The following is a 12,400-nucleotide window of genomic DNA, read 5'->3' as shown; positions in this document are numbered from 1 at the left end:
TATTTTCACTAAAGAAAAAATATCACATGCACACCATAAGAAAGTAAAATATTATGTATAATTTCTTTGAAAATTGGGTTTTAGATAAACAATTCTTCAACAATACTAACTCACAGTTTGTAATTTTCCTTGCATCACATTGAGAGTCACTTCTTGAGAATTTGGGTTAGCTGGGCAGAGTTTGCTCACTCAGTTAAGGTGAGTTACCAGTTCTTTCCACTGTGCACTGCAGGTAAATGTTTCCCTGTGTTATTAGTTAGTAATCCATAAGGATGTTTAGGTTTCACAGGAATAATTTCTTCAAACATCTTTCATCCTGTTAAACATCTGTTGATGAGTCTCACCAGAATCAATTATTATATTGGTATATGCAACATGGTGATTTTTCTATTCTTTAATAATTTCCATGCATAACAGCTGAAATTATTTTATAAAAAAATTGTTTTGCTTTTCTCTTCTCTATTTTTATGTTCTGTTAATTTCATGAATAACCTAAATTACATTTCCTTCCAAGTAAATGCACTTTTTAATGTTCCACAGTGAAGAGCAAGGTTTTCTAATACTTGAAATGACTTCAGGGAAGGGACAGTGTGGTACTTGGCAGTATGATGCAAAGGAGTAAATAAAAAGACTACAAAGTACTGTTTGTATATAGCAATTTAAGGGAAAATTTTAAACAAACCCAGAGAAATGAATATTTTAAAATGGTTGTGGATCATGAAATGTTAAAATAGGAAGAAAAAATACTTTTAACAGTTCAAAATGTTAATTGAATAGCTCATTCTGTTTAACTGTCTGTAAGGACTGTAATTATTTTTACTCTTACCTGTCAGTATGTCTTGGAAATTCTATGAGAGTAAATGCACAGAGCTACCTTATAATTTTTAACAGTTGTATTGTATTTAATATACCAAACTATCACAATTAATTTGCTGGATACTTTTTATTAAGTATTTAAATATTTACATAATTCATAATATTTTAAAACTTTAAAAAGTGCTGCAAGAAGTATCCTGAGAACAAATTCTTAGAGACGTGATTCCTGGATGAAAGCATTTGCATTTTTAATGGGAACCAAACTCTCCAAATTGCCTTTTCATAGAAGTATTATTATATTATCTTCTCACCAGGAGAATGTAAATCTCCTTACCAACAATTTTTTTTATATATATTATGGTTCCTTTCTTCAAACAACTGTTAAATTACTATATGTGTATTAATCAGCTTATCTCAAAGGTTATTAAAGTCATATCAGAAGTTATTTGGCTCTTTATTTGGTGCTGCGCACCCTGGTAGGTACTGGAAACACTGTTGATTCCCTTGGTTAGCCAAACACATATTGCTGTTATATAAAGAGTAATGCAAAGGGATGTGTTTGTATTGTGATTGGCCCCAGTTAGTATTAATGATACCAGTGAAATTGTGCAACAGAAGTGGGTGGAGATGGGTCTCAAACGCCTTCTAATGTAAAAGCTTGTTTTTGTGAGTGAAATGGATAGAGCGCAAACTCCGCAATATTAATTTTCCTCCCTTCCGGCAAGAATAGAAGGGCCAGGTTTGTTTTCCCCATTCTTTTGTGACCCCTGGAGAGCTCTCTTGGGAAATCATACAAGCTTTCTGAAAGGTTTGAAATGAATCTCTGTCACTACCAAGCAATTTTCTTGTACAAACAAAGACTCTTCGCTCCCTGAGGCCTACCCTACTCTTTGATAGTAAAGCAGCGATATCTCAGTGTTCATTGCTGTGGAGAAATACTGCCAGCTGGTCTTACAACAGGGCTACAAGGCTTTTTATTCCTCAATTCATGTCATGCTCCCTGATAGACTGACAATAAGCAAACATTGTTTTTAAAATTACTGAATACTATCTCTGAAACAATATATAACAATGAATTTTTCTCTGTTTGACCATAATCTGCAAACACAGTTAATTTTTAAAATATCATAGGAAATAACATATACATTGTCATGTTTGTAACTGCCATTATTTGAAAATAACTTGGCAGCATCACGGAGTTCGTTCCACGGCCTTGCTTATGGCTGGGTGACTTGAGATACTGGGGACAGTAATTACAGAGTAAAACAAACACAGGTTCAGGTCACTCTACAGACAATCAGCAAGTTATCTTCCACAAGACAGAATATGAACTGCATAATGGCAGTGACATTTTTCTATTTTATGCATACACTCACCACCAAGTGGTTGGGACTTAATACATCCTTGTTGAATCCATAAATCAATAATGGAAATAAAGAAATCTTCTAGCAAACAACAGTCTAAACGGGGACGATTTTCTCCCCCTTGATCACCCAACTTAATTTGATAATAAAAACAAAAACAAACATATACATATTCTTAGATTAATTTTTTCTGTTCAGTTTTAACTCATTACTTACGCTGATGGAAATAAAACGATGAAGCTCTTAATTACAGTTTATTTAAATACAATGTTGTGGGGAAGTCCCACATTTCCACATTCTGTTTCTCCTTGGCTCATCTTTCCTCCTAGATCTTGAAAGAAAAATGCAGACTAAACTTTGGACTGCATGGTAACCAAAATAATAGAACTAGAGTTCTCACATTTCTACTCTAACATAAGGCAATTCGGTGCCCTGATCATTTCTTTCAGGAAAAATTTAGGAGCAAATCCTAATGATGTCGGATTGCATACTTTTATTCAGTAGATTTATTTTTAAGTAGGACATTGCTGACTGTAATTTAACGACAGAGATCAACGTGAAAGATTAACATAAAGTAAAATGAAAATCAGAGTAGATCTGTTCTTTGACTGAAGAAAAGTTGGAAAAGAAAAAACCTCCCACAGTAAATGCACCTAAGTCTGGGAATAAGAATGAGGATGTGGAGAAATAGGAACACTTTCACACTGTTGGCGGGAGTGTAAATTAGTTCAACCATTGTGGAAGACAGTGTGGCAATTCCTCAAGGACCTAGAAATAGAAATTCCATTTGGCTCAGTAATCCCATTACTGGGTATATATCCAAAGGATTATAAATTGTTCTGCTATAAGGATACATGCACACGAATGTTCACTGCAGCACACTTTACAATAGCAAAGACCTGGAACCAACCCAAATGCCCATTGGTAATAGACTGGACAGGGAAAATGTGGCATATATACACCATGGAATATTATGCAGCCATCAAAAACGATGAGTTCATGTCCTTTGTAGGGACATGGATGAACCTGGAAACCATCATTCTCAGCAAACTGACACAAGAACAGAAAATCAAACACCACATGTTCTCACTTACAGGTGGGTGTTGAACAATAAGAACACATGAATGCAGGGAGGGGAGCATCACACACTGGGGTCTGTTGGGAGGAAATAGGGGAGGAACAGCAGGGAGTGGGGAGCTGGGGAGAGATAGCATGGGGAGAAATGCCAGATATAGGTGAAGGGGAGGAAGGCAGCAAACCACACTGCCATGTGTGTACCTATGCAACAATCTTGCATGTTCTTCACATGTACCCCAAAACCTAAAATGCAATTTAAAAAAAAGAACAATATGCTCTGAAATTAAGGGCTAATAATAATAATTTCATCACATAAAACCACAATAACAAAATATTTTAGAATTTGTTCTTTCTTCTCTACTCCTGCATTCATGACCAGAGTCTCCCATTAATATCATTGTATTTACTACATAAAGTTTTTTCACTTTGTCTCACCTGTGTATGTCAGCATCAGAAAATAGCTCTTACTCAGCTGCAGATCTCACACAAAAGGGCAAATTTGCCATTTTACATCTGTGAAAGTGCAGGTGGTTCTTAAAATTTGTTGGCTCAGTATTTGTGAGTTTAACCTACTTACAAAAATATATTTGTAGTCTCAACAATACCTGTGCCACTTCCACCATCATCCCCGGACATGTGCAGGAGGGTGAACGATTTGAGGCATCTGATGCTACGTTCCGAGCGGAGGTTGAATTGGAGAATGCTCTGAGTTCCTGTTCGAGCTCAAAGCCTGTAGCACAACAAATATCCTTTTCACAGCATATTTAGTGCCAAGAATTCCATAACTTGTGATTTCACAGTTTAGCATGACTCCCAAGCCTAATGCGGAAGTGTGGTCCAAAGTTCTTATGCTGCATTGTGCCACAGGGAGAAAATACCTGAGTTCCATAAGCTTGGTACTGGTGTGAGTTATATAGTAGGGCTGGCTGTTAGTTCAGTGTTAAGGAATCAAACACATATATGCTTTATAATATTTATTATTTATCTATATTTAAATAGATGATAATCAACTGTTACAGAATGTTTACATACATCAAGGATTTGTAAGAAAAAGGCATTCAAGTGAGTAGAATGGGGTGCCAGGACTTGATCAGAGCTTTCACAGACGAGGAGGTCCAAATGGTCAATAGTTATATAATAGAAAAACGTGCTTAACCTCATTACTAATCAAATACATGCCAATAAAATGGAATTGCTTATTAAAATCTTTAGCTATGCTTTATGGCTTATGTTGGTGGCTGGTTATATCCACTACTTTATTTTAAAAATATTGATACATAAGCACAATATATATTTTACACATTCTTCTAAACATATATTTCACAGTAAAAAATATTTTTCAAAGTCAGGGAGATAAACTGTTTTTTCTTTTAGAAAAATATTTTATGTGGGCCGTTTAATTTTATTAATGCTATATTTCATATAAACTAGTAAATATGCAACTTGCCTCTTAACATTCAAGATTCCATGGCATGGAACAAAACCCAAAACAAAAAAACAACAAAATATTAGAACTTGGTTCCCATATGTACAAGAAACATTAAGAATTATACCAGTAAGAGAAAGAAAAGGCAATAAAACTATCCCATATACTTAAAGTGTATGACCAGTAGATATAATAATATATACATGGCTTAAAAGCACAAGAATAAAGATTATTTTTTATAAAAAGCCAGGGTCTCCGCCCTAACACTGCACACTTACTCTGCTCCTACCAGACGTGTTATTTTTGTAACTATTTTTGTTGTGAACATATGTTATAAATGCCTCCAACTCTATTTCCTGTGTTTTTTTTTTTCACTATTTTTTTCATCACCACCAGCCCATGATCTGTCAACAGGTTTGACTCACTGTCCCTGCACCTCCCCCCCATTATTCGTCTTGTCATCCCCCGATTTATTCTCTCCATCAGTTACATTTTTTTTCTTCTCACCCCTCCCCGCTCCATCAGTTACATTTTAAGCTAAATGATAACAGCATTCATCAGCTGTAAGTGCTGCTTCTTGATGACCCCTTTGTAAGTTAGGGGTGTCAGTGTCCCCTTGTGTCTTGTCTTTTTCTTCTTCCTAATTCCATTTAGATGGACCAGGTTTTCTTGAATCCCTTGTCTTCTCTGTTCTTTGTGCATTATCAAGAAATGTATGGGAGCAAAATTTGTGCATCTTTGTCTGTTAAAAATAGAGTTTTACGTATTCATTGAACTTGATAAATGTATGCATATGCCTTTTAAATATTTTACTTGCCTATGTTATTGAGATTTCAGATTAACTTTAAAAATAATAAAAAGAGGAAGAAAGCAGGAAACTCTTACCCAAACAAAATCAACTGGATCTGAGGTTTTTAAAATCTCTTCTCTATCCCCCGTTACCACCAGGACATAGGTATATAATGACCCATGGAAGCCAAAACAGAGAGTAGGAAGGGCACATTCCTCCTTTGCATCAGAGTCTCATCACTGTATTACTCTTTAACATCAGTCTTTCAACAGTGTAGCGACCGACTAAGTGACAGGTGGAGACTACCATTTGTAAAGGAAGTTAGAAATAAGCCTAGCAGTCTCAAGGAGATATTTTACTTAGTGTCTTTTTCTTTCCTTGAATTACGGACAGCTCCTGTCTATGAATGATGTGTGATTATAACATATGTTTATTTGTTTATTTTGTTCTTTCTTATTTCTTAAAGACAAGGTCTCACTCTGTCACCCAGACTGAAATGCAGTGGTGGGATCAGAGCTCACCACACCCTCAAACTCCCGGATTCAAGTGATCCTTCCATCTCAGCCTCCTGAGCAGCTGGAACTACCGGTGTGTGTCATAACATCTGATTAATTTTTAACTTTTTTGCCAAGATGGAGGTCTCATTATATTTTTCGGGATGGTCTCAAATTATTAGCCTCAAGTGATCCTCTTGTCTTGGACTCCCAAAGTGTTGGGATTACAGGCGTGAGCCACTATGCTTGGCCTATAGAGGCTTCTTGAATAGTTTCAGATTGTAGAATTGGACAAATGAACTAACTGCTGAATATCAAAGTCCTCCATACACACGAGGAAGAATAAAGAGAAAGGAAGAAAGAGGGAAGGAAGGGAGGAAGAAAGCAGAGAAAAAGAGAGTGAAAGGAAAGAAGGCAGAAAGAAAGGAGAAAGGAAAAAAGGCTTGTCATTGCCCCAGGCAATAGCAGGCAACACTCCCAGTGCAGGGTTTCCAGTACAAATAGATTCCACCTCATGTGGAATCAGTCTGTGACTGATTGATTACACAATTGTAGAAAATAATGTGCAAAGACAAGGATATTCAATGCTGCTCAGCCTTGAATGCACTTCAGACTCTCCCAAAGAGGTTTGGTCCTACTTCTAATCAATTAAATCAGTCTTTGGCTGTCAGGTTCAACAACTGGTATTTTTAAGAGCCCCCAAGTTGATTCTAATTTGTTGACAAGCTAAAGAACTGCTGTCATAGGATAGCTTTAAAAAATACACAGGAGAAATATCTTTTTATTACTCACATTTAGATGATCATATTATTGAGACAATAACACTTTGAATATTAGGAGAGAATTAATTGAAGCCAGTAAAATTGGGGGAAAAACAGAATGAGTCAGTGAAAGAGAAAATTTAAAAATGCAAATTAAAGAAAAGTGAGAAAAGTAAATGTCACTGTCATAAAATATGAGAGTAGTCTACAAAAATCTGGATGGAGATATGGTGGACTATAATGGGAGGCAAAAGTAATGAATCATTAATTTACTTTTTAAATTGTGAACTTTAACAGAAATTTAAAGTACATGAGAATTAAAATGGAATTAAAAATTCAACATCAATTGAGGTTCTTTATCATTTCTGAGGTTTCTAGCTTTCATTTTGTTATGTCAAAAGAGAAAATGAGATGCTCACAAGAGACGTGAAACTACAAAACAAAAATCTTCACCGCTTTGATGAAATTAATAGAATGTATTTCGCTGCGCATAAAGTGAACTGTGAATGCATGGTAGGCACATGCACACCGCTGCCTCCCAGGAACAGACATTCATGTAGATCCATACTCATAAATTGGTGGGAGTAAACTCTTAGCATTTTCTTCTTGAGATATAAGGATAAAAGTAACAACGTAGTGCATTTAATTTATCATCACATACACTGCCCTCAAAGCATACCTAAAATTAGTAATGCCAGAGAGTTTGAAACAACTTTCCCAAGACTGTGGTCAGCCCAAACTTTGTTTATATCATCTGAGAATCACTGTCACTATCATTATGGTTTAGATACAATTTGTCCCCACCAAACACATTTTGATATTTGATCCCCAAATTGGCAATGTGGGGAAATGGGGCCCGGGAGGTCAGAGCCCTCATGAGTGAGTGATTGGCTTGGTGCCAGTCTCACGGTTATGAAACAGGATTAGTTTTTGTGGGAATGGATATCTCCCGAGCAAGCGGGTTGTTGTAAAGTGAGGACACTCCAGGTCTTGCCTCCACGCACATGTCCACTTCCCTTTTTACCTTCTTTGCCTTGTTTTGAGGCAACAGAAAAGTCCTTGTTAGAAGCCGGATCATGCCCTCGAAATTCCCAGCCTGCAAAACCTTAAGTTAAACAGACTCTTTTTCCTTATAAAATGCTCAGCCTGAGTATTCTTGAGTATTCTATTATAGCAACACAAAACAGACAAATACAATTATCTTTCAGTGAGTTTTCCTATCACCTATAATAAATTCACTGCCTTGTTTGTTCAGGATTTTACTTGGCTATAAACCCATTTTATCTGTAATATCAATACCTGCAAATTTCAAATGCTAATTATTCCAATGTCAATGATCCAAATATATTCATCTTCAATAACTGTAAATCTTGTTAAAAAATTAAAAACATTACGTCCAATAGTATTTATGAAAATAAGCTGTGATGCACATTCCATTTTATTAGATTTAAGGATTTAATTGTTTAACTTCTGAGTGCACTTTTAAAGATTCCACCTGTTTTTAAGGTTATTTATCTTTGCTCAGAACACATTGCTTTTTTCTTTCTGTCTGTTTGTTGCTGTTGTCGTTTTAGAGAATGGATCTTTCCCAGGCTGGTCTTGAGCTACTGACCTCGAGCAATCTACCTACCTTGGTCTCCCAAAATGTTGGGATTGTAGGAGTGAGTGAGAGCACCGAGACACATTTTTGATCTTTTAAATTTCAAATGTCCAACTTTCACTATTAAGTGTTATCTTGTAAAGTTGTCTTTCAGGCAGTATATGAAGGATAAATGAGACAGAAAAGGAAGAATGAGATCAAGAGACAAACGGAGACACCAGACCATTGAGGAAAAGCAACGAAAAGATAAAGATTCCTCAGGAAAGTGTTATTGGACAATATTCTCAAAAAGTATAAAGAAAACTTACTACTTTTTATTGCCTTCAGATTAAGGATATTTTGTGTTCAGGTCTCTCTCTAACCCTCATTGTCACACACACACACACACACACACACACACACACACACACACTTCTGGCATCTGCAGTTTTCTAATCTTGCTACAATATGATTTTTGATTGGTGAGAGGATCCCATGCTGCTGCACAGATCTACAATCTCCATTTCTGCCTCCAGTGCCACTCTGCTATGGGTGCAGAGCATTCAGAGTCAGACAGTTGCTGACTGACCTCAACAGCAAAAGTCATCCTTATACATGTTTGTTTAGCATCTCCATGATGTTCGTTCTCTGATGGATTATAACATGAGGCACAGAGGCTCTAAGATTTGTCCTTATTTCCACGAATCCACCCACGTGTGTATTTTCTAGGACCCTTTATCATGGACATTCCAGGTCTGTTTTCTAGAGGCTGCTGAACAAACAACTAACCCATTCGTCTCCTCTCAGATCCTACATGGGTCCTTTTCCAAGGGTGCCTACTCTCTCCCTTTGAACAAAAAAGAGTACTGCTTAGAGTTCTACCGAATAATAGAATGTTTTTTCTAGACTGGTTTTTGAGATCATCTTTCAGTGAGGTTATAATATACAGTAGTCTGTTTCCAGATAGTGTCAAGGTATCACAGCAGCAAATAAGTGAATTTGGCTCAAACCATTGAGTCGTTGGCTTTCAACATCTGCAAATTGCTCATAAAGAACTCCTTGTGGTCCAGAAGAGAGTGACATATTCAGAGAGCAGAGGGAGGGGCCATGGCAGCCTGGGTTGTTTGTCCATTTGATTTAATTCCTGGGCCTCCTCAGGTCTGATCTTACAGGTTTCTTTTGTTTGGACAGCTGCTACTGTTCAAATGAATCAACAGATGAATCGGATAAAACCCACCTCATGGTCGGTATCTCCAGTTACACGGCATTGGGAATCAGTCAGGCACTCATCAGCTTCTAGGAGGAGCAGGCATGATTTTTTTTTTTTTTTTTTTTTTTTTTTGAGATGGGGTCTCACTCTGTGCTCAGACTGGAGTGCAGTGGCATGATCTCAGTTCACTGCAACCTCCAGCTCCTGGGTTCAAGTGATTCTCCTGCCTCAGCCTCCTGAATAGCTGGTACTACATGAGTGTGCCACCTTGACTGGTGAATTTTTAGTAGAGACAGGGTTTCACCATGTTAGTCAGGATGGTCTTGATCTCCTGACCTCGTGATCCACCCACCTTGGCCTCCCAAAGTGCTAAGATTACAGGCATGAGTCACCGCTCCTGGCCAGGAATGATATTTTAAACAGTGAATAATCTTTTGGAAAGAGAATCTGCTTTGTGGGGTCACCTACTAGGACCCATCAGAAACCTCATATGAAGTCCATCTTCACATGAACATCTATAATGCTAATATTTATAGTGCTGTAAGATCAGTTAGATCAAATGGCTTGAATTTAAGGATAACTCGTGACAGTCTGGACCCCAGGGCTGGCCCCACTCAATAATGACAACCATCTCAGAGCAGAATCTAATTCCCAAGTTTGATATGTAACTGGCAGATTTCAATAGGTGACCAAACACTGCCTGTCTTCCTCACTGGCAGGGGGTGTGGGGAGCAGCAACAAGCCCTGTGCCTTACCTGGTGTGCCCTATGTGCACTAGACAACTGAACTCCAAAAGGAACTGCTAGGGGCAGGCTCAGGGTCTCCACGGGGTCTCCTCCCAACTTCCGAAGTATGTGCTTGTTTCAGCATTCCAGGGACAGCTCCACCCCTCTTTCTACCAGCGATGAGGGTTTTATTGGCTTTAGACTGATGAGCAATAATCGACTCCAAACCAAATCTGAAGGATCATCCACTCCTGGTACCAAATGCCTGAGCCCAGGAGCTGGAGGAACATCTTCCATCCTCACCTACATGGAGAAGTGAAATGCCAGGGACAAAGGAGGGAGGGAGGAGGAGAAGCCAGTCAAGGAGGAAGGGACAGCAAACACGGGGCACTGTGGTCTCATAGAAAGTCCCAGAGAAAATAAGAAACAGGCCTATATTGCTGTCACAGTGTAACTGTTAATGGTGTTCCCTCCAATTCTGACAAAGTGTCCTGGCTTGTTCAAGAATTATTTGTTCTGGCTGGCATGGTGGCTCACACCTGCAATCCCAGCAGTTTGGGAGGCCAAAGTGGGTGGATCACTTGAGCCCAAGAGTTCACGACCAGCCTGGGCAACCCAGCCAGACTCCATCTGAAAATAAAAAAATTAGCCCAGTGTAGTAGGGCATACCTGTGGTCCCAGCTATTGGGGAGGCTGAGGTAGGAGGATCACTTGAGCCCAGAAGGTTGTGGCTTCAGTGAGTTGTGATCACACCACTGCACTCCAGTCTGGGCTACAGAATGAGACCTTGTCTCAAAAAAATTATGTGTCCTATGAAATATGAGTGACTGCTGGGCGCGGTGGCTGAAGCCTGTAATCCCAGCACTTTGGGAGGCTGAGGCGGGTGGATCATGAGGTCGAGAGATCGAGAGCATCCTGGTCAACATGGTGAAACTCCGTCTCTACTAAAAATACAAAAAAAAATAGCTGGGCATGTTGGTGCGTGCCTGTAATCCCAGCTACTCAGGAGGCTGAGGCAGGAGAATTGCTTGAACCCAGGAGGCGGAGGTTGCGGTGAGCCGAGATCGTGCCATTGCACTCCAGCCTGGGTAACAAGAGCGAAACTCCGTCTCAAAAAAAAAAAAAGAAAAAGAAAAAAAAATAAAGAAAGAAAGAAATATGAGTGAGTACATCTCAGAACAGTTCCTCGGGGGACTGAAAGGAGAATTCATCTGCCTGGCTTGTTTAGTTTTCCGACTTCCATTGAACAGAATCTGCTCACAGGAATTTCACTTCTATGGATTGTATTTTCTGGCACCGGTGAGCAGCTTCTGGCAAGGTGGGACCTCAGAGGCTTGTCCCCTGGCTGACTGTCTGGACAGAATGCAGGTAAGGCAGCTGTTCCCGTCGGGCATGCTGTGCTTGGAGTTCCTCCATTTCTGACTGGCGTGAGCGGTCTCCTGGCTCTACAGCTGTGGTAGCAGTGTGCACAACTGTTAGTCTTTCCTGCTGTGAACAGAGCAAACTGCCAAAGTTTGGGCGATGGGAAAATTGGGCATGGCCTGAGTCACAGCTCGAAGGTGGCTCAGGATCTGAATCTAGTACACCATGGCTTTAAGTGGCACCCATTAAGCAGTCTAGATGTCACGCTAATGCTTGCTAGTGACCACACATAATGAGAGCTAGGAAGAGCTGACTCTAACGCAAATAGACATTATGGAATATTTATATTATTGCAAAGCAATGATGACATTATACAACATTAAAGTAATTTATAGTTGGTCAAACGAAGGAACTGATAAGAGAACTATTGGCAGATGTTGTACACAAAGACATGAAAATAAAACATTTATCGTTTTAAGGGGAAAAAAGGCAGCATGCAGGAGACAGTAAAAAGAAAATGTGGAGAAGAAAATTAAAATGATACAAAACCTCAATGGAGAAATTTGAGGAATTAAACAAAAGAAAGTGACATACTTTCAACCTCATTTTCCAAAATTGCATTTCTCTGATGTAGTCTGGTCTCAAGAAATTCTTATATTTCCAGCATGGATGTAGGCAAGGACTGGGGAAGGATTTTCATGTCAGATGTGACTTTTATTGAGTTCTAGGAAGTGCAGCTGAAGTTACATGGCTGAGTTTTAGGCAATAATACTTTCATTTCTCCCTCTAAAAATGA

The sequence above is a fragment of the Saimiri boliviensis genome, chromosome 13 (assembly GCF_048565385.1).
Source record: "Saimiri boliviensis isolate mSaiBol1 chromosome 13, mSaiBol1.pri, whole genome shotgun sequence".
Taxonomy (NCBI): Eukaryota; Metazoa; Chordata; class Mammalia; order Primates; family Cebidae; genus Saimiri; species Saimiri boliviensis.
This window is presented reverse-complemented; position numbering follows the sequence as displayed.